The sequence below is a fragment of the Oncorhynchus gorbuscha genome, linkage group LG26 (assembly GCF_021184085.1).
Source record: "Oncorhynchus gorbuscha isolate QuinsamMale2020 ecotype Even-year linkage group LG26, OgorEven_v1.0, whole genome shotgun sequence".
Lineage (NCBI taxonomy): Eukaryota > Metazoa > Chordata > Actinopteri > Salmoniformes > Salmonidae > Oncorhynchus > Oncorhynchus gorbuscha.
Genome location: NC_060198.1, coordinates 34,595,805 through 34,617,407, shown reverse-complemented (window position 1 = coordinate 34,617,407; position 21,603 = coordinate 34,595,805). Strand labels below are relative to the sequence as shown.

General features: G+C 43.2%; 1 pseudogene; it reads right to left on the bottom strand.

The window, feature by feature from the left end:
• Positions 1-21,603, bottom strand: part of LOC124015089 — a 154,244-nt pseudogene that overhangs the window by 114,752 nt on the left and 17,889 nt on the right.

The window sequence follows — 21,603 nt, the reverse complement described above, 5'->3', positions numbered from 1 at the left end:
AAAGGCGGATCACAGCCAGCTAAGATAAAGCAGGACCAGATTGCTTCATCCCATTAGACATGGTTAAAGTGAATAGAATGAAAAGGGGTGGGGGAGAAATATCATAGGGATGAGCCATAGAGGGATCTAGTGGAACTCTGTCATGCCGAGGTAACACTGTATGTCTGGTGACACTCACTCACTCACTCACTCACTCACTCACTCACTCTCTCTCTCTCTCTCTCTCTCTCTCTCTCTCTCTCTCTCTCTCTCTCTCTCTCTCTCTCTCTCTCTCTCTCTCTCTCTCTCTCTCTCTCTCTCTCTCTCTCTCTCTCTCTCTCTCTCTCTCTCTCTCTCTCTCTCTCTCTCTCTCTCTCTCTCTCTCTCTCTCTCTCTCTCTCTCTCTCTCTCTCTCTCTCTCTCAGCTCATGCCAGTCATTCTTTTCTTTCTCTATGCACGTCTTCTCTCCCTGTCTTCCACGCTGATCCTGTCTCCAACTTCCCCACTCTTTCCAGTTTTCTTCAAAGGAAACAACCCCTCTTGCTCTTTGTCAAACCTCTGCATCTGTTTTCCCGTGAATGAACCAGCATTGATCTGATAGTGGTAACGACGTTGCACCCGAAAGCCGCCGCCGCTTCATTTGAGAACAGATCATTGTTCAAGACAACAATGAAATACAGAGGATCAACTCTCTCACACACACAGTACACATAGAAACACACACACTGTACCTTGGCAGCCATGATCATGGAGGAGCCACCGCGGACCCCCAGGATTGGGATGTGTGTCTGTGCGGAGATGAAGTCCAGGATCTGGGCTATGGCCTCCTGATCCGTGTCGTCCCCGAACACCACGCCCTGTAGCCAATGCTCTGTCATCAGGTCACAGATGCTCTTGATGATGCTCTTGGGGTCCGTCTCGTTCATGGTGAGCACTTCCACGTTGGGCGCCAGCGGCATGTGCAGGAAGTCGTCCTTCTCCCGGGCGCCCGCCAACGCCACCTCGCTCGAGTTGCCCACCAGCACCACAGCGATGCTGAGGCCCTGAACCAGCTTGGGCAGAACCTGGTGGTGGGGGGGCTGGGACATGGGGATGTAGTGGGCCACGCCCCCGCCCTTGTCTCTGCGAGAGTGACAGGCGGGGGGCAGGTGGAACAGGCACATCAGGAGGCCCAGGAGGGACAGGGAGAGGGAGGAGAGGGCCGCACGGCGCCGGGGAGGACGTCTCACCTCCTGGGGGGGCAGGCTTGTGGGGGACACTCGCCTTTCCTGAGGGTGGGAGGCGCTGTGGCAGCCGCAGATAGGCATAATCGAGGAGTGGGAATGTAATACCTGGGGGTTGGGGAGAGAGAGAGAGAGAGAGAGAGAGAGAGAGAGAGAGAGAGAGAGAGAGGTCAATGTGGCCCATAGACATTGATTGACAAGAGCCTATAACATGAATCAGTGTATCACTAACCATGTTTCTATCTACAGTTTTTATGCGAATAAAGTCATACCATATAAAAAATCACTACAGCTGTAATGGGAACAGGAGATTTCGGTATATTTTTATAAATGCTGACAGATCTTTTTTTGTTCGACATGTTTTTTTATTCATTGGAAAAATGTATTATGCGAGAAAGGTTGGTGAAAACGCATTTATGCGCAAATATTGATAGACTAACCATAGAATAACCTTGGAGAAATATGGTGTGTGGTTCTCCCACTATGACTCGGGAAACCATGCAGTTTATTAGGCTACAGATGAAATAAATTATGAACTTCACAGGGTGGTGAAAGTGCATGGTGATCTTGATGCTCCTTTCCAATAAATATTGAGGGTCTTATTCTGGTGACATGATGATTGATGCTTGACTGCTGTTTATCCATAGTAAACTCATCATGTAGACTGGCCTCTATGTATCTGGGAGCTGTTGGCTAGAGTGCTGTTTATCCATAGTAAACTCATCATGTAGACTGGCCTCACTGTATCTGGGAGTTGTTGGCTAGACTGCTGTTTATCCATAGTAAACTCATCATGTAGACTGGCCTCTATGTATCTGGGAGCTGTTGGCTAGAGTGCTGTTTATCCATAGTAAACTCATCATGTAGACTGGCCTCACTGTATCTGGGAGCTGTTGGCTAGAGTGCTGTTTATCCATAGTAAACTCATCATGTAGACTGGCCTCACTGTATCTGGGAGCTGTTGGCTAGACTGCTGTTTATCCATAGTAAACTCATCATGTAGACTGGCCTCTATGTATCTGGGAGCTGTTGGCTAGACTGCTGTTTATCCATAGTAAACTCATCATGTAGACTGGCCTCTATGTATCTGGGAGCTGTTGGCTAGACTGCTGTTTATCCATAGTAAACTCATCATGTAGACTGGCCTCTATGTATCTGGGAGCTGTTGGCTAGAGTGCTGTTTATCCATAGTAAACTCATCATGTAGACTGGCCTCTATGTATCTGGGAGCTGTTGGCCAGACTGCTGTTTATCCATAGTAAACTCATCATGTAGACTGGCCTCACTGTATCTGGGAGCTGTTGGCTAGACTGCTGTTTATCCATAGTAAACTCATCATGTAGACTGGCCTCTATGTATCTGGGAGCTGTTGGCTAGACTGCTGTTTATCCATAGTAAACTCATCATGTAGACTGGCCTCTATGTATCTGGGAGCTGTTGGCTAGACTGCTGTTTATCCATAGTAAACTCATCATGTAGACTGGCCTCTATGTATCTGGGAGCTGTTGGCTAGAGTGCATGTGCCAAGACCAGAGTAGGCACATTTTCTACTTAATACAACAGTTTTTGTGACAAAAATATTAGTAGAGTTGAAAATGCATTAGAAACACATTGAACTTCAGGTTTTTATTCCGTAAAAGGAAAACTTCAGCAAAAAGTACATTTCACTGGAAACAACACTGGTTACTTTATGCAGATTTGTTTTATATTCGCATGAAAATCTGTGGCCAATTGGATGGAAACCTAGCTAGGACAGGTTGTATATGACATACAGTACATCAATAGTGCATAAACACACACACACACACACATGGATACAAGGTATATACACTCATACTGATCAATATTTCACGAGGGGTGTTTTCAAGCAGGATAATGGTCTTTATTATGGATGACATAAACTCTCCCGCTGGATGGGTGGCTGAATCCCTGACAGGGAGGGAAGAGAGGAAAGAGAAAAGGCAAGAGGAGGAGGGAAGAGGGAAATGCAAAGGAGAGAGGGAGAGAGGATGAGAAAGAAGCAGACAGAGACAGAGAGAGAGAGAGAGGGGGGGCGGACATGATGACTGAGGAACTGGCTTGATGTGATGAGTGAACACTGGCTCCCTGATACACAGACAGAAAGATGGACAGATGCTGAGGGAGTGAGTGATGGATGCCCCGAGCGAATAACAAGTCTCAATACCCCCCCCCGCATCTTCACCCTTCCTCCTCTCTTCTGCCCTATTTTATCCCAACACTCATTTACTCTCCATCCACCTCTCTCCAACGCTTTACGTGAATGACCACATACTGTATCTCTCTTCATTAACATGAAGAGGGGGTGCTTGAGGGACGGAAGAAGAGAGAGTGAATGACACAAAGTGAGAAGAATAAGTAGTTAAACATATCCTATTTGAAAAACTACACAGTGAGGCTCCAAAAGTATTTGGACATTTGTTGTTGTTCTGGCTCTGTACTCCAGCACTTTGGATTTGAAATGATACAATTGTGATGAGGTTAAAGTGCAGACTGTCAGCTTTAATTTGAGGGTATTTTCATCTATATTGGGTGATTCGTTTCCAAATTACAGCACTTTTTGTATATAGGGAGCAAAATTATTGGGACAAATTCACTTACATGTGTATTAAAATAGTAAAAAGTGAAATACTTGGTTCCATATTCCTAGCACGCAATGATTACATCAAGCTCCTGACTCTACAAAGTTTGTTTTGGTTGTGTTTCAGACAATTTTTTGCCCAATAGAGATGAATTGTAAATAGTTTGTGTCATTTTGGAGTCACTTTAATTGTAAATAAGAATAGAATACGTTTCTAAAAATTTCTACATTGATGTGAATGCTACCATGATTACGGAAAATCCTAAATGAATCATGAATAATGGTGAGTGAGAAAGTTACAGACACACAAATATCATACCCCCAAGACATTCTAACCTATCACCATTACAATAACAAGGGAGTTTAACATTTATGATTTATGGGGGGGGGGGTATGATATTTGTGGGTATGTCAGTGTGCATATCAGCGGCTCCTAAATATTGTGGAGGTGGTTGTAATAGCGTGTGAGTGTGTGCGTGTGTCCCATGGAGTGTGTGTGTGTGTGTGTGCGTGCATGTGCGTGTTTGTGTATGTGTGTAAGCACCGTGGAGTGTGTGTGTGTGTGTGTGTGTGTGTGTGTGTGTGTGTGTGTGTGTGTGTGTGTGTGTGTGTGTGTGTGTGTGTGTGTGTGTGTGTGTGTGTGTGTGTGTGTGTGTGTGTGTGTGTGTGTGTGTGTGTGTGTGTGTGTGTGTGTGTGTGTGTGTGCGCACTCACAGTGGAACAAAAGCAAAAGTTTAAAAGGCAGAGGGAGTAAAAAGAAAAATCCTGAACAAACAAACCCTATAGGACGGAGACAGTGAGCAGGATAGAGGGAAAGAGAGAGGAGAGATTGAGAGGCTGGGGGATGGAAGGGGGAGGTGTGTAGAGATGACAAAAATACTTCTTTAGGATAACTAATTGCTGGAGATTCGTCAGCACTAATTACAGGTCCCTGTGTTAATTGCCAATTGTACACTCCTCTAAAGAGAGAGGGAGAGGGAGCAGGGGAGGGAAGGAGGGACAGAGAAGAGCGACAGAGGAAGAGAGAGAATAGGAATACAGACAATCTGCTAAAAGTAAGTGAGGAGGTGGAGGGACACCAAGAGACAGAGAAAGAGATTTGTGGAGAGAGAATGGAGGAGGTGAGAGAAAGACTAAGAGAGGGAGGATTGGCAGCTGGAGTGGGCCTTGATGGAAAGCAATGAGAGGGAAGAGGAGACTGAGAGAAAGAATGAGGGGAATGGCAGCAGATAGACTGAGAAAAGAAAGAGGGATGGGAGAGAGAGGGGGAGGAAAAGGAAGAAAGAGAGAGGGGGTGATGCTTCCTTTGAATCTGTACTTCTCTAGCAGCACTCAGTTTCCATGGCAACAATTAGCATAGGCCTCTCCACACACTGTTGATGGACACAGAGATATATACGCACACACACACACACACACACACACACACACACACACACACACACACACACACACACACACACACACACACACACACACACACACACACACACACACACACACACACACACACACACACACACACACACACACACACACACACACACACACACACACACACACACACAGCCCGTTCCCACACATTGATGTGCCCTGGCATATCGCAAACTCTGATAAGCAATCAATGCACCCTTGCAATGGGTCCATTTTACACACCGATTGTTTTCACGGGCAAATTAACATAGACACATTTTACACACCAACATAGGCACATATTACACATTTACTGTATACACAATGTCCATTCAGATGATGAACCCATGAAGTTCTTGAATTCCCAGAACGGCACTTAAAGCAGACAAAGGTTGATCACAGAACAGAAGAAGTCTAAGAGAAGACCGCACAGCAAGCCCTGAAGACATGTCTCACGCACCATTTGGTTTATTTAACGCACCAAAGCACACTGCCATATCTATTACACACCGATGGACCCCTAGATAGGCTCCCACACTGATACCAGCCTAGGGGCTAAACTCTGCAGCGCTCGGCCCATGTGACTAAAACCCCACCCAACACTGAATCCAAAAGACCGACTAATTAGGAATGTCTGCCGACTGCTACTGGTGGTTACCTCCCTGAATAACCCCAGGTAATAAGTGGGACTAAATGGACTATAAAAAGAGTATTTATCATTAATGAAAGCTTGGGCTAACATGGCTCAACTGATGTAGAGACACTGTTAGGATATGAGGCATGACGTGGATATTATGGCTCTGTAATTGGACGCCTTCGTCAGCCATAAATCACACAACTACAACTAGCACGGGGCCGGGGTGGTGGTGGCGAGCATGCCTTGTCAAAATAGCCCAGATATTAGATGGGCACTCACGTTTACGCACTGACATAGAGTACCAGTCAAAAGTTTGGACACACGTACTCATGCAAGGGTTATTCTTTATTTTTTACTATTTTCTACATTGTACAATAATAGTGAAGACATCAAAACTATGAAAAAACACACATGGAATCATCTAGTAACCAAAAAAGTGTAAAAAAATATATATTTTAGATTCTTCAAAGTAGCTGCCTTGATGACAGCTTTGCACGCTCTTGGCATTTTCTCAACGAGCTTCATGAGGAATGTTTTTCCAACAGTCTTGAAGGAGTTCCCACATATGCTGAGCACTTGTTGGCTGCCTTTCCGTCACTCTGCAGTCCAACTCATCCCAAACCATCTCAATTAGGTTGATTTCGGGTGATTGTGGAGGCCAGGTCATCTGATGCAGCACTCCATCACTCTCCTTCTTGGTCAAGTAGCACTTACACAGCCTGGAGGTGTGTTTTGGGTCATTGTCCTGTTGAAAAACAAATGATAGTCCCACTAAGCCCAAACCAGATGGAATGGTGTATCGCTGTAGAATGCTGTGGTAGCCATGCTGGTTAAGTGTGCCTTTAATTCTAAATAAATCACAGACCGTGTCGAATGCAAAACACCATCACACCATCCCACCTCCTCCTCCACGCTTCACGTTGGAAACCACACATGCGGAGATCATCATTTCACCTCATCTGCGTCTCACAAAGACACGGTGGTTGGGAACCCAAAATCTCAAATTTGGACTCATCAGACCAAAGGACAGATTTCCACCTGTCTAATATCCATTACTCGTGTTTCTTGGCCCAAGCAAGTCTCTTCTTGTTATTGGTGTCCTTTAGTAGTGGTTTCTTTGCAGCAATACGACCATGAAGGCCTGATTCATGCAGTCTCCTCTGAACAGTTCATATTGAGATGTGTCTGTTATTTGGGCTCTGGGTATTCCATTCCTGTGGCGGTCCTCATGAGAGCCAGTTTCATCATAGCACTTGATGGTTTTGAGGACTGCAATTGAATAAACTTTTGAAGTTCTTCAAATTTTCCGTATTGATTGATCTTCATGTCTTAAAGTAATGACAAACTGTTGTTTCTCTTTGCATATTTGAACTGTTCTTGCCATAATATGGACTTGGTCTTTTACTAAATAGGGCTGTCTTCTGTATAACACCCCTACCTTGTCACAACACAACTGATTGGCTCAAATGCATTAAGAAGGGAAGAAATTCCACAAATGAACTTTCAACAAGGCACACCTGTTATTGAAATGCATTCCAAGTGACTACCTTGTGAAGCTGGTTGAGAGAATGCCAAGAGTGTGCAAAGCTGTCATCAAGGAAAATGTTGGCAACTTTGAAGAATCTCAAATATAAAATATATTTTGATTTGTTTAACACTTTTTTGGGTTACATACAGTATGTGTTATTTCATAGTTTTGATGTCTTTACTATTATCCTACAATGTAGAAAATAGTTTTTAAAATTAAGAAAAACCCTTGAATGAGTAGGTGTGTCCAAACCTTTGACTGGTACTGTAATGGAGTGCCATCACACTGGCAAAAGACAGCCGTACACACAAAATAACAGTAGCACAGTGCTCTCTCTCTCTCTCTCTCTCTCTCTCTCTCTCTGTCTCTCTCTCTCTCACACACACACACACACACACACACACACACACACACACACACACACACACACACACACACACACACACACACACACACACACACACACACACACACACACACACACACACACACACACACACACACACACACACAGGGCCGTGCTGTTTTGTTTCCTGGAAATTCATAATACGGAGAAGCTATCAAAAGCTGTCATTTATAATTAATGCGCATTTGCTTTCCACAGTCACAACACAAGTGATGTTGGGCAAAGTATACAATACAGGGGAATATTGACTCCCAGTATTACCTAAAAGGTGAGGTTTGTCTGTGACAGCAGCATGTACTATCCTGAGGGGATGAGCTGGCCCCTAGAACACAGGGCCAAACCGCTGAGAGGAGTGAACTATGTTGGCTCTACTGGAAAAGTACACGCATGGCCTTTAGCTGGCTGCTGGGGAGGAGCAGAGGGTCTATTTGAACCTGAGGTCTGGACGTGATGTTCTGCAGCAGCCACTCACAGCCCCCTCATTACCATACACAGCCAGGCATACATTCACATGTTTACCGAGAGTCATTGAGTTTATAATGGTGTCTATTTCAAGAGAGAGGATGTTGAGTGCCAATCAATCTCTCTTCTCATTATGTGTCAGGCCTGACAGTCGGAATATTTGCATGAATACGGAGAACAAATACAATATGTCATTTTTTATTTCTTGCTTTGGTATTTAGGAGAGTGCGGACAACAACACGTCGGTTTATGACCCGTGTGTTCATACACTGTCTTTGCCCGGAACTTGTACTGCAGTACTGAGAAATTGTGTCAAAGACCCAAACATTTTCTACTAAAGAAGCCATGAAGTTTGTATCTTAATCTGTTTTCAGATGGAGAAGGATTCGATTGTTATAATATGTTATAAAAAAAAAACAATATCCGTGGCTTGTCTGAATATCAAGTGTCTTGGAGGAGAAAAGTACTGAACAATGTCTGAAGTTGTGTAATGTGTTTTGACACAACCATGAAGGTAAGCAGTTGGTCCTGTAATAACTCTTAGATTTCTATTAACACCCACTCTTCTGATTGGCGGAGAAAAGGTCATCTCCTCCCTGACTTGTGGGCTCACTGCCCCCATATGCTTATCAGTGTACGTGAACAACTCCACTTCAGCTGGCCTATTTCCATTCTAAACATCCTTTACAGGTGTGTATGATTTCAAAGTGTTGCCTTTTGGAACAGTGAGAAAACCAGAGTGACCCCCGTGCCAATAACGGCCCGGTAATCACTTTAAATGTGTTTTATTGACAGCTTTTCAGAGACCAGAGCCGCAATAATCTGTCCTCCTCCATCCATCTCATTCCAAGCTGTTATTTTTGGATCCTGCCTTTGGATTAGTAGGTGTCCAGGATATTTCCTTTTGTGTGTGTGTGTGTGTGTGTGTGTGTGTGTGTGTGTGTGTGTGTGTGTGTGTGTGTGTGTGTGTGTGTGTGTGTGTGTGTGTGTGTGTGTGTGTGTGTGTGTGTGTGTGTGTGTGTGTGTGTGTGTGTGTGTGTGTGTGTGTGTGTGTGCGTGCGTACGTGTGTGGGTGTGAGAGACAACAGTTTGAAAATATTGCATTTGTCTTTCTTGCGTGCAGGGATATAAATGGTCTGAATTGAATTTGGTGCTGCAGCAGTTGCTTAAAAGAAGATATGGGGATATAGATACGGGCTCAAAATCTGCCTCCCATGAGTGAAAACCAACAGCTCTTGTGTACAGTCAAATGAATCAAAATGGTACCCTGAAATATGCTTAGGCAAGAGCACAACCTGATCCAGTTCAGTACTGTGGTGTCCATGTCTGTCTGCAGTTACACCCCTGTAAAGCCAGAGGACGAAGGGACAAAGGGACACAACACCCCAGACCTAGTGCTACTAAGACGTACTGTACAACAAAATAGCAATTGAGGATGACAACTCTATTCTGTTCCCAATGGCTACTATGGCTTCGAAAAAAGTTCACTTATTGAGTGCATAGATACAGTGTCCAAACTAGTACACTTATTGAGTGCATAGATACAGTGTCGTAACTAGTTCACTTATTGAGTGCATAGATAAGTGTCCCAAATAGTTCACTTATTGAGTGCATAGATGGTGTCCTAAATAGTTCACTTATTGAGTGCATAGACACAGTGTCGTAACTAGTTCACTTATTGAGTGCATAGATAGTGTCCTAACTAGTTCACTTATTGAGTGCATAGACACAGTGTCGTAACTAGTTCACTTATTGAGTGCATAGACACAGTGTCGTAACTAGTTCACTTATTGAGTGCATAGACACAGTGTCGTAACTAGTTCACTTATTGAGTGCATAGATAGTGTCGTAACTAGTTCACTTATCGAGTGCGTAAATAGTGTCCCAAATAGTTCACTTATTGAGTGCATAGACACAGTGTCGTAACTAGTTCACTTATTGAGTGCATAGATAGTGTCGTAACTAGTTCACTTATCGAGTGCGTAAATAGTGTCCCAAATAGTTCACTTATTGAGTGCATAGATAGTGTCCTAAATAGTTCACTTATTGAGTGCATAGATAGTGTCCTAAATAGTTCACTTATTGAGTGCATAGATACAGTGTCGTAACTAGTTCACTTATTGAGTGCAAAGATAGTGTCCTAAATAGTTCACTTATTGAGTGCATAGTGTCCTAATTAGTTCACTTAGTGAGTGCATAGATAGTGTCCTAACTAGTTCACTTATTGAGTACATAGATACAGTGTCCTAACTAGTTCACTTAGTGAGTGCATAGATAGTATCCTAACTAGTTCACTTATTGAATGCATAGATACAGTGTCCTAACTCGTTCACTTATTGAGTGCATGAGATACAGTGTCCTAACTAGTTCACTTATTGAGTGCATAGATACAGTGTCCTAACTAGTTCACTTATTGAGTGCATAGATACAGTGTCCTAACTGACTTTCATGAGGCTTGGACTGTAATATTGCTTTGGTTGCAGATTGGATGGATGGTGACCAGGGTTCTTCAGTATAGTGTGTGATAGCTGCTGTTATTGCTCTGGTACAGTAAACAGCAACTATCACACACTATACTGAAGAACTAGTTAGGACACTGACCTGTATCAAATTCCTCACGTTTCTATCTCAGATAATGGTGAAATAGTAATACATGACTTTGTTCTCCACTCAGGTGAATGACTGATGGATTTCATTTTCAACTATTCATTTAACGTTTTAATGAATGGATTTTGATTCATTGTAAGCATTAATTCATGGGACATGGTATTTGGAGAACCCGGTACACTTTGCAAAGGTGTGAGAGAGGTTACATTATTAAAGGGTGTAATTCAGCGCTGGAGCATCTGTTTTGTCAGAATGTTTAAACCCTCGTGGGAGTCGCTGGAGACTCGGATTCCAGTACAGTATCTCTTCTCCGCCTCTTCCAGTACAGTATCTCTTCTCCGCCTCTTCCAGTACAGTATCTCTTCTCCGCCTCTTCCAGTACAGTATCTCTTCTCCGCCTCTTCCAGTACAGTATCTCTTCTCCGCCTCTTCCAGTACAGTATCTCTTCTCCGCCTCTTCCAGTAAAGCATCTCTTCTCCGCCTCTTCCAGTACAGTATCTCTTCTCCGCCTCTTCCAGTACAGTATCTCTTCTCCGCCTCTTCCAGTACAGTATCTCTTCTCCGCCTCTTCCAGTACAGTATCTCTTCTCCGCCTCTTCCAGTACAGCATCTCTTCTCCGCCTCTTCCAGTACAGTATCTCTTCTCCGCCTCTTCCAGTACAGTATCTCTTCTCCGCCTCTTCCAGTACAGTATCTCTTCTCCGCCTCTTCCAGTACAGTATCTCTTCTCCGCCTCTTCCAGTACAGTATCTCTTCTCCGCCTCTTCCAGTACAGCATCTCTTCTCCGCCTCTTCCAGTACAGTATCTCTTCTCCGCCTCTTCCAGTACAGTATCTCTTCTCCGCCTCTTCCAGTACAGTATCTCTTCTCCGCCTCTTCCAGTACAGTATCTCTTCTCCGCCTCTTCCAGTACAGTATCTCTTCTCCGCCTCTTCCAGTACAGTATCTCTTCTCCGCCGTTGTTTTTCTGCATGATCATCACTACTTCTTGCAGGCGTACGGCTGTAATGCCTGTCTCCAGCCGTCTTCCAGGGCCGCGTGCGTCATCGCTCCCAGCCAATGATGAGACTCCCCACGAGGATAATAACATCTAGGAGCTCTTCCCAATAGATGTCCCGTGTTTAATCCCACCCAGCACTCAGCCACGAGGCCCGCCGCAGAGTAAGCCTCGGCTCCGTCAACAGCACCACCACATCCAGAGCTGTCATTCCAACATGGTACCTGTGTGACGACTATCATACTATTTCAATCAAACACACTTTGTTCGGAGCGTTCGTTGTACGGTTCTAAGAGACCTGGGCAGAACCTCCTATTTTCTACTGCTTGTGCTCCTGTTGCTCCTACAGAATATTAGCTCAAAAGTATCGTGGAGCTCCTGCACCTAAAAATAAACAGTAACGGTAACCAAAATGAGGACCGGCACCTATTTCAGTCCAAATCAAACAATAATCAGAAGCAAAACACAAAGTAGAATATCTTTGACAATGTACTTGCTGTACTCCTTATCAAGATATCATCTAATCAATTAAATAATGGTGAGTAATTGCAGTGTATTGCCACACAGTATATAGGCTGATGATTCATAGCTAGCTGTACAGAACAAACCTTTTCATATCATTTAGTTACATACCAAATGGAACAGCTTACCTATAGTATATTCATATATGCAAATAAACGCAAATTGACGTTACAAACATAGAGGCCTGTGAGCATTAATTCATAAAGGTGATGTGAGTCCCACCAGGTCAAACCCGCCTGAGTTTTCTGTGGCAGTAGTTACGAGTGCCAGAGGGCTTCATTTGCATCACCACAGTCAGTGAAGTGAGTCCGCCAACACCTTCAATTATGAAACCATTAGCATTCATAAGTTGGCTTGTGAAAAGCTGTACGATTGAATTGCAGTTAGTCATCCTCTGACTGAAGCGCTTCCTATTCGCTATGCTCCACGGGGCTAATTCTCTTCTGCTGGCTCATCCCTGCTCTCTCTGGGACGGTGTCAGTTGTACACACAGACACCAAAAGGTCATAAATGAGCGATAAGGGCCATTGAAGTAGGCAAGTTGTTACGCTTCAACCTGGTGATACTTTCAAGAGGAGCATTTAAATATATTCATAGGTGGTATTTATTTCATTTCTGCCCATCAAAAGGGAAAGGTGGAGAATAAGTTCCCCGGCTCACCTCTTTTTATGAATGGCCCTAAATATATGGAGCAATTGTTTGTGTTTGAAAAGCAAATGTTTCACATTAGTCATGTGTTGAAAATTGCCAGAGGACAAGAGTACCTGATCATCAGCATCATAATAATCATGCTGTGTGTGAAAGTGTTTTGGTATCATCAACTGACACAACTTTAAACATCATCAAAGTGTCACGATGTGAAACCTGTGTGTCTACGTCACTCTGACCGAGCAGCAGCGCTAAAGCTGTTTTGTGTAATATAATGGTGTTGACCCTAATGGCTGTGGGCCTCACTATTGAGTTATTATTTTTATGCAACACTAAGCTCCCCAGACTCTTTCATAACCCTGTCAGCACAGAGACACAACTCTCAGAAGAAATGTAGGAGAGAAGTGATGTTTTATTCACTGGTGGCAGAGTACAATTCATAATACAGCTCGACTGATTCACAGTTTTAATTAAAAAACTAGCCTTAGCGCCGGTGGTAACATCCTGATTTATTAAGACCCAACCTCATCCACACCAAGACCGAGTCCACAGTGGGTGAAGGGGGGAGGGGAAGGTGGTGGGCAAAATGCCTAGGAGGGGGGAAAGTGCTTTGTTTCACACAGCAAGGTGGTACAGTAGGCAGGCAGTGTGTGTGGTAACATTTCATTACAGAGTTGCTTTGGCAAGTTTGTTTTAAAAAAGAATAGTAAGGGAAAAAATCATATGCATATATATATATATATATATATATATATAACAGACACTATTGGAGAACGGCCAGTACAGCAAATTTCACATGAATTGATGGAATTTGCTTTAGTCTGACAAACCTAACATTACTATGTCACCCTCTCATTTAAATCACAGCTACAACGGAATCCCTTGATGCAGAGAGATTTGAATGAAAAACGGTGAGAGAGAGCGAGTGTGCTGCTGGCAAGAGAGGGAGGCAGATTGAATGAATAAACGGTGAGAGAGAGCGAGTGTGCTGCTGGCAAGAGAGGGAGGCAGATTGAATGAATAAACGGTGAGAGAGAGCGAGTGTGCTGCTGGCAAGAGAGGGAGGCAGATTGAATGAATAAACGGTGAGAGAGAGCGAGTGTGCTGCTGGCAAGAGAGGGAGGCAGATTGAATGAAAGAGAGAAAGTTATAAAGATAGAGAGGCAGGACCAACGTTAGATCAGAGCTGTGCTACACATAAGGGACAGAAGAAAACAAGAGAGGGAACAGTGTGAAAAAGAGAATGGTGGCAGGACAGAGGAGAAAGACTAAGAATGCGTATTCAGGGGTCAAATGGAACTAGGAAAAGTTTCAAGTACATTTAAACTTCCCTTATTCCTTACTTTCCTCTCTATATAACTCATTGCACATTTTGGGGATTTTCCCCCCCATTCTGCTCACAGTACAGGTCAGATGTTTTACCGTGTGTGTGAGTGTGTGTGTGTAACTGCACCGTTTCTCTATTTTCATTCCCCCTTGTCTTCTCCACATCTCCCTTCCTTAGTCACTCTCACTGAGTGATTCTTTAAGGTTTGGCACACACTGGTGATGCAGACCACAGCCAAACACACAGACATAAACAAGCACACACAGACACACACACACAGACACACACACCCACACTTTGACTGATGCATACGTATACAATGCAATAATCAATTTATGTACACTATACAATGCCCTTACCTTAGGTAATGAACATGTAGAAACACACTCACACACTTTCCCAGCCAGTCATCTTTTACCTCGGACAAATGGACACAAACCACGGTATCTACTGTAGATCAGGGCTTAGTAGCTCGTGCCCTAAGGAGCCATGGGGGATTCTATTCCTCGTATCCCCGACTTCATAAGAAACATCAATTCTCCTCCTCAACGAAGCCCAATCAATGGCAGCAACATGAAAGGTGGCTGATCGTCCCGCCCCCCAGGGGCTGGTCCTCTAGCACGCAGCCGGGCTCCTCAGACTCCTGACTCAGCTCTGGGAGGGCTGGGGGAGCTGGAGCCAACCACCACCAGGAACTAGCCCTCTTCTTAGTAAACCCAGGGTAAACCATTAATTGGACATTATACATGTAAATGTGAATGTAAGCAGGATAGCAGGGTGTCAAGACTTTGAAACGTTTCTTACTTTATGTCTTATGCATGTTTTTGTATGGCCTTGTTAGATAGTGTCCATTGACCTTTAAGAACTTTTAGAGGGTATATGGTGGCAACTCTTATGTACATTATCATTGGGCTTCAGCCATATTTCATTCACCTGTGTAAAGCTTTAAGATCTTTTGAAAATGTTCTACTGGCTTTATGCGTTTGTTTCTCGAGAGCCACTGATCACATCCATCCACAACTCTCCCTCATATCTTCACATTGATCTTGACTTATCTTTATCACGGTCAACACGATGCAATATACCACGTTTTCTTGTCCTGGAGGTTTGAGCCAGAAGAGGCCATCTATCCCACACTCACAGTGTGTGTCCATTGATCTTAAATGACTGGATGGGTAGAAGGATCATTAGGCTAGCGCTATGGTGGTAGCTATGTAGTCCACCTTCTCTCGACTCCTTGAGTCACAAAACACACACTCTCTCTCACACAATGAGTGTGCCATCAGGGTCTGACGGTGGGAACGTATCAGGGTCTGGGGGTGGGAACTGTCATGACGTTGGCCTGGGGGATAGGTTTATGACAGTCATAAATACCTCTTACCCCTCTTACATATGGTGGTACTTAATGAATATGATGTCACTTTACAGAGTAAAGTCTACACATCAGAGTTATCGGATTCACATGGAATTGTTGTTCAATTTAAATGTTTGAATATGAAATTATTCGTGATGAGATGAAATGTGATTTTAGCTTCTAAAATGTGAGATTTGGGTTTTCATAAGATAGGGCTGCTCAATCAGTGGCCTGCCCCTGTGAAGGGACATGGGCTATAAAACTTTTCAAACACGCCCTCCTCTCCCTTCCTATATAAGCCCTTGACGACATTATAACCTCCTGTTCCGAGGATGTAGGACGACGGTCCGATGTCAGAATGGTTCAGATAATAACTACAGAACGAAGCCAACATCAGCGTGAGCTTTGGTTCCGAATGGTATGAACTTTGAACTCTTATTCACTACAGAAGTGATACCTCCTAGTCGTTGAGTTAGCAACAGCAGATGCAACGAGGGTTAGGAAGGAACAGACAGAGTATCCCGTCTATCACCCAACAACGTTACTAAAACGTATTCAATTGACAACCAGAGACATTCTTCAAAGGACTCGGTTTGGCAACACGGCCTTCCATCTACCACCAACCTACTGAAGCGCAGCTCAGATTAAATATTTATTGGATTTTCCTTTTCCAAATGGGCGGTAATTTAGAATGCATCAGATATTGTATTTACGCTAGCACAGCTTCTCTCTGTGTCCCTCAGTCTTCCCGCTCTTTCACTCAAACCCAGCCCTTTTCCTCTGTGTAACAAGCTGTCATATCTGTTCTGCCCACTTTCCTTTATGACATAATTTGTAATCAATTATGATTTAATTATGTGTAATTCTGTGTGATTAGTTAGGTATTTAGTAAATAAATAATTCAACCCAATTTTGTATTGCTGATTCAAATTGTTAGCCAGGGTTCGTGCAGATAACAAAGAATTTACAACTTTCAGATGAGACTGAATTAAGATGACGATTGATATTGACTGCTATTGATGTAAAATATTACTAGGTCTTTAAGAGTTTATTTGGAAGATAACAGCTCTATAACTATTATTTAATGGTGCACGACTCTTTAGTTAATTACATTTACATGATTAGCTCAATCAGGTAATATTAATTACGGATAAATTATTTTATAGAATAGCATGTCATATCACTTAAGGGTCCGGCAGGGTCTAGAACATATCAGGGTCAAAGACAGGGTCGAACATATCAGGGTCAGAACGAACATATCAGGGTCTGGCGGTGTGAACAGGGTCTATCAGGGTCTGGCGGTGTGAACGAACATAGGGTCAGGGTCTGGTCTGGAGGTGTGAACGTATCAGGGTCTGACAGTGTGAACGTATCAGGGCCTGGAGGTCTGAACGTATCAGGGTCTGGCGGTGTGAACGTATCAGGGTCTGGAGGTGTGAACGTATCAGGGTCTGAGGTGTGAACGTATCAGGGTCTGACGGTGTGAACGTATCAGGGTCTGAGGTGTGGTGTGATCAGGGTCGTATCAGGGTCTGGAGGGTCTGGAGGTGTGAACGTATCAGGGTCTGACGGTCAGGGTCTGAACGTATCAGGGTCAGGGTCTCAGGGGCGGTGTGAACGTATCAGGGTCTGGAGGTGTGCGTATCAGGGTCTGGAGGTGGAACGTATCAGGGTCTGGAGGTGTGTGAACGGTGTGAACGTATCAGGGTCTGGAGGTGTGAACAGGGTCTGGACGGTGTCAGGGTCTGGAGGTGTGAAGGTGTGAACGTATCAGGGTCTGATCAGGGTCTGGAGGTGTGAACGTATCAGGGTCTGGCGGTGTGAACGTATATCAGGGTCTGGCGGTGTGAATGTATCAGGGTCTGGCGGTGTGAACGTATCAGGGTCTGGCGGTGTGAACGTATCAGGGTCTGCCGGTGTGAATGTTGCCTAATTGTTTCAGCATTCTAGGTGGTGAATATTTGTGACTGTGGCTTCATTTAGGGTCACGTATCAGGGTCCACGTATCAGGGTCTTCCTATAGGGGCTTTATTTACAGTCTGTTCTCCACCGCCCTCATACCTCCCCCACTGCACCTCCTCCCAGCACTCCTCTCAGCCACCAACTTTAATTTACCCCTCCTCCCCCATTCCTCTCTGGTCATGGTTAATTAATTGCCAAGCTGTTCACTGCCGATGCCAACTGTAACATAGACAAACACTGATACGTTGATACCCACATACATTCACGCTTGCCGACTCCCCTGACAGACAACTCCCTTGGTCCAGTATTGAAAGATGTTATAGGACAATAATGGAGATGTTATACAGTACCTTCAGAATTCACACCCCTACAAATTCTAACATTAGTCAAATAAAATAAAATTAAAAAAATATAAAGACTAATAAAACACTAATATATCTTGACGTCAGAAATGTACATACACCTTAGCCAAATACATTTAAACTCAGTTTTTCACAATTCCTGACATTTAATCCCAGTAAACATTCCTCGTCTTAGGTCAATTAGGATCACCACTTTATTTTAAGAATGTGAAATGTCAGAATAATAGCAGAGAGAATGATTTATTTCAGCTTTAATGTCTTTAATCACATTCCCAGTGGGTCAGAAGTTTACATACACTCAATTAGTATTTGGTAGCATTGCCTTTAAATTGTTTAACTTGGGTCAAACGTTTCAGATAACCTTCCACAAGCTTCCCACAATAAGTTGGGTGAATTTTGGCCCATTCCTCCTGACAGAGCTGGTGTAACTGAGTCAGGTTTGTAGGCCTCCTTGCCCGCACACGCTTTTTCAGTTCTGCCAACACATTTTCTATAGGATTGAGATCAGGGCTTTGTGATGGCCAATCCAATACCTTGACTTTGTTGTCCTTAAGCCATTTTGCCACAACTTTGGAAGTTTGCTTGGGGTCATTGTCCATTTGGAAGACCCATTTGCAACCAAGCTTTAACTTCCTGACTGATGTCTTGAGATGTTGCTTCAATATACCACGTAATTTTCTTTCCTCATGAAGCCATCTATTTTGTGAAGTGCCCCAGTCCCTCCTGCAGCAAAGCACCCCGTCAACATGATGCTGCCACCCCCGTGCTTCACGGTTAGGATGGTGTTCTTCGGCTTGCAAGCCTCCCCCTCTTTCCTCCAAACATAACGACGGTCATTATGGCCAAACAGTTCTATTTTTGTTTCATCAAACCAGAAGACATTTCTCCAAAAAGTACAATCTTTGTCCCCATGTGCTGTTGCAAACTGGAGCAGTGGCTTCTTCCTTGCTGAGCGGTCTTTCAGGTCATGTCGATATAGGACTCGTTTTACTGTGGATATAGATACTTTTGTACCTGTTTCCTCCAGCATCTTGACAAGGTCCTTTGCTGTTGTTCTGGGATTGATTCGCACGTTGCACACCAAAGTACATTCATTTCTAGGAGACAGAACGTGTCTCCTTCCTGAGCGGTATGACAGCTGTGTGTTCCCATGATGTTTATACTTGTGTACTATTGTTTGGACAGATGAAAGTGGTACCTTCAGGCGTTTGGAAATGGCTCCCAAGGATGAACCAGGTCTTGGCTGATTCATTTTTATTTTCCCATGATGTCAAGCAAAGAGGCACTGAGTTTGAAGGTAGGCCTTGAAATACATCCACAGGTACACCAGCAATTGACTCAAATTATATCAATTTGCCTATGAGAAGCTTCTAAAGCAATGACATAATTTTCTGGAATTTTCCAAGCTGTTTAAAGGCACAGTCAACTTAGTGGATGTAAACTTCTGAACCACTGGAATTGTGATATAGTGAATTGTATGTGAAATAATCTGTCTGTAAACAATTGTTGAGAAAATTGCTTGTCTCATGCAGAAAGTAGATGTCCTAACCTACTTGCCAAAACAATAGTTTGTTAACAAGAAATTTGTGGAGTGGTTGAAAAATACGTTTTAATGACTCCAACCTAAGTGTATGTAAACTTCCGACTTCAACTGTAAGTATTCAACCTCCTGCGTTAATACGTGTTAGAATCACATTTGGCAGTGATTACAGCAGTGAGTCTTTCTGGGTAAGTTCTTAAGAGCCTGGATTGTGCAACATTTATCATTATTATTTTCAAAGTTCTCCATGCTCTGTCAAATTGGTTGTTGGTCATTGCTAGACAACCATTTTCAGACAAATTTAAGTCAAACCTGTAACTCAGCCACTCAGGAACATTCACCGTCTTCTTGGTAAGCAACTCCAGTGTAGATTTGGCCTTGTATTTTAGGTTATTGTCATGCTGAAAGGTGAATTCATCACCCAGTGTCTGGTGGAAAGGAGACTTAACAAGGTTTTCCTTTAGGATTTTGCCTGTTCTTATCTACATTCCATTTATATTTTATCCTGAAAAGGTTCCCAGCCCTTAACAATTACAAGCAAACCCATAACATGATGCATTCACTGCTGTGCTTGAAAATATGGAGAGTGGTGCTCAGGAATATGTTGTTTTGAATTTGGCCCAAACATAACACTTTGTATTAACAACAAAAGGTTAATTGCTTTGCCATATTTTTTGCAGTATTACTTTAGTGCCTTGTTGCCAACAGTATGCATGTTTTGGAATATTTTTTATTCTGTACAGGCTTTCTTCACTCTGTCAATTAGGTTAGTATTGTGGAGTAACTACTATACAATGTTGTTAATCCATCCTATCACAGCCATTCAATTCTAACTGTTTTTAAGCCAAAATTGGCCTCATGTGTATGGTGTTTCCTCCGACACATTGGTGCGGCTGGCTTCTGGGTTGGATGTGCATTGTGTCAAGAAGCAGTTGGGTTGTGTTTCGGAGGACACATGGTTCTCGACCTTCGCCTCTCCTGAGTCAGTATGGGAGTTGCAGCTATAAGACAAGACTGTAACTACTACTAATTGGATACCACAAAATTGGAGAAAAAGGAAAACATTTTATTTTATTTTTTTACTTATTGCATAACTTTTTAGGCTTAGTTATTGACTCAAGACGTTTCATTTTTTCATTTTTTATTTATTTGTAAAAAAAAAATGAAAAACATAATTCCACTTTGACATTATGAGTTATTGTGTGCAAGCCAGTGACAAAATATCTAAATGTAATACACTTTCAATTCAGGTTGTAAAACAGCACAATATGGAAAAAGTCAAGGTGTGTGAAGTGAGTACCATCTGTATTTATCAAGGGAGAGGTGCGTCCCGGAAACTAAGTAGCAGGTCATCCACATTACCCGGCAGTTTAACTTCGTTGAATTTGGGACACTTTGCACTGAGGTGTTTAAGCAGCCACTGTGTTTGAAATGTTTCGCTTGCATGGCTGAGCGGCGGTTGAGAAAAGATTCTAAATAAGTTCTGACAATTAATTCAGTTTGCTTCCCAGATGTAAAAAAAATCAGGAGGGGGAAAATCTAAATGAAATACTGAAAATATTGCATGTATTCAACCTGGGGTTTGAAACTCAGTTACGTTGCAGTTAAGCAGCGGTTGTGACTAAATAGAAAATGACAAGAGAAACTGAGTGTTCCCTATAATACAGTGGTTAGACTAAATCTGTGCAAATGAATCTGTGGGAGGGTAACATCCACAGGGCAAAGCAGTGGTGCTGTGCTTTTATAATCCAACCTTGATAAACAATATTCATTAGCTCTCAACCATGTTCGGCTTCAGTAATCAATGAGAGTTACACGTGAAATTGATTGAAAACATGTAATTATTTATCCCAGAGGGCTTCAAATCATGATGTTGTGCTGCATTGGCTGTTCTCAGAAATTCAATTATTGTGTTGTGCTGCATTGGCTGTCCTCAGATATTATAGTATCACACACTTTGAGGAGTGTGTTGAGATTGAACCCACCTGTTTTCAATTATACTCGATGCTGGTTACAGTGTGGCAACTTCTATACA